Source organism: Rhincodon typus, unplaced genomic scaffold, assembly GCF_021869965.1.
Source record: "Rhincodon typus isolate 14 unplaced genomic scaffold, sRhiTyp1.1 hic_rhity00000062, whole genome shotgun sequence".
NCBI classification, from domain to species: Eukaryota; Metazoa; Chordata; class Chondrichthyes; order Orectolobiformes; family Rhincodontidae; genus Rhincodon; species Rhincodon typus.
The window spans coordinates 76,756-78,730 of record NW_025965700.1 but is presented as its reverse complement, the minus strand read 5'-3'; the positions used below and the strand labels follow the sequence as shown (position 1 = coordinate 78,730).

General features: G+C 45.7%; 1 protein-coding gene across 4 annotated transcripts in view; it reads right to left on the bottom strand.

Moving 5' to 3' along the window:
- Positions 1–1,975, bottom strand: part of LOC109938751 (arylamine N-acetyltransferase 2-like) — a 4,002-nt gene that overhangs the window by 1,568 nt on the left and 459 nt on the right. The window contains exon 1 of one of the 4 annotated variants that reach the window (XM_048621132.1): positions 1,770–1,975. The exons of 1 other annotated variant lie outside the window; for it this stretch is intronic. The gene's annotated coding sequence lies outside the window, so the exon portion shown is untranslated. Of the gene's footprint in view, positions 1–1,339 lie in introns of all 4 variants that reach the window. 2 more of the 4 variants (XM_048621129.1, XM_048621130.1) reach the window with 2 other exon arrangements.

The window sequence follows — 1,975 nt, the reverse complement described above, 5'->3', positions numbered from 1 at the left end:
CAGGGCCAGTACATCCTTCCCGAGATATGGGGCCCAAAACTGCACGCAATACTCAATGTGGCCTGACCAGGGCCTTGTATAGCTTCAGTTGTACATCCCTGCTTTTACATTCAAGCCCTCTCAAAACAAATGTCAACATGGCATTTGCCTTTCTGACTACTGACTCAACCTGCAAGTTTACCTTGAGAGAATCCTGGACTAGAACTCTTTGTACTTCAGATTTCTGAATTTTCTCCCCATTTAGAGAATAGTCCATGGTTTTATTCTTCTTACCAAAGTGCATGACCTCACACTTTCCCACGTTGTACTCCATCTGCCACTTCTTTGCCCATACTCCTAACCTGTCCTAATCCTTCTGCAGCCTCCCCACCTCCTCAATACTACCCGTCCCTCCACTGATCTTTGTATCGTCTGCAAACTAAGCCAGAATGCCCTCAGTTCCTTCATCTCGATCATTAATGTATAAAGTGAAAAGTTGTGGTCCCAACACTGACCCTTGTAGAACACCACTTGTCACCGGCTGCCATCCTGAGAAAGACCCTTTTATCCCACTCTCTGCTTTCTGCCACACAGCCAATCTTCTATCCATGGTAGCCCCTTGCCTCTAACACTGTGGGCCCTTATCTTCCTCAGCAGCCTCCTGTGTGGCACCTTATCAAAGGCCTTCTTGAAGTCCGAGTAGATAACATCAGTTGGCTCTCTTTGGTCTACCCTGCTCGTTACTTCCTCAAAGAATTCTAGCAGATTTGTCTGGCATGACCTCCCCTTGATGAAACCATGCTGACTATGCCCTATTTTACCATACACTTCCGAATATTCAGAAATTTCATCCTTCACAATGGACTCCAAAATCTTACCCACGATCGAGGTTAGGCTAATCGGCCTGTAATTTTCCGTCTTTGACCTTACTCCCTTTTTTAAACAGATGTGTCACGTTAGCGATTTTCCAGTCCTCTGGGACCCTCCCGGACTCTAGCGATCCCTGAAAGATCGCTACTAACGCTTCCACTACCTCTTCAGCTACCTCCTTTAGAACTTTGGGCTGTAGTGCATCTGGTCCATGTTATTTATCCACCTTCAGGCCAATCAGTTTTCCTTGGTAATGGACACCATACTCAGCTTTGCCCCCAACTGTTGAATTTTTGGGAGATTACTCGTGTCTTCCACCGTGAAGACAGACGCGAAGTAATTATTCAGTTCCTCAGCCATTTCCTTATTCCCCAATACTATCTCTCCACTGTCATTTTCCAGTGGTCCAATGTCACTTTTGCCTCTCGTTTGCCCTTTATATACCTAGAGAAACTCTTACAGTCTTCATTTATGTTACCGGCTAGCTCACCCTCATATTTAATCTTCTCCCTCCTTATTTCTTCTTTTGTTGCCTTCTGTTGGTCTTTGTAAGCTTCCCAGTCTTCTGGTTTCCCACTGCCCTTCGCCACATTATATGCTTTCTGTTTTGCTGTTATGCTATCCCTGACTTCCTTAGTCAGCCATGGGTGCCTCATCCTCCCTATACCATGCTTCTTTCTCCTAGGGATGAATATTTGCTGCGTCACCTTAATTAGTCCCAGAAACTCCCGCCATTGCTGTTCCACTGTCTTTCCTGCTCGGCTCCTCTTCCAGTCAATTCTGCTCAGCTCCTCCTTCATACCTCTGTAGTCGCCTTTATTCAGCTGTAACACCGTTACCTCTGATTCTGTCTTCTCCCTCTCAAATTGCAGAGTAAATTCTATCATCTTATGATCACTGCCTCCTAAGGGTTCCTTTACCTTAAGCTCCCTTATCAAGTCTGCCTCATTGCACAACACTAAATCCAGTGTTGCCTGTTCCCTTGTGGGGTCCACCACGAGCTGCTCCAAAAAGCCATCTTGTAGACATTCCACAAACTCCTTTTCTTTCAATCCACTACCAACATGATTTTCCCAGTCCACCTGCATATTGAAATCCCCCATGATCACTGTGACTTTGCCTTTCT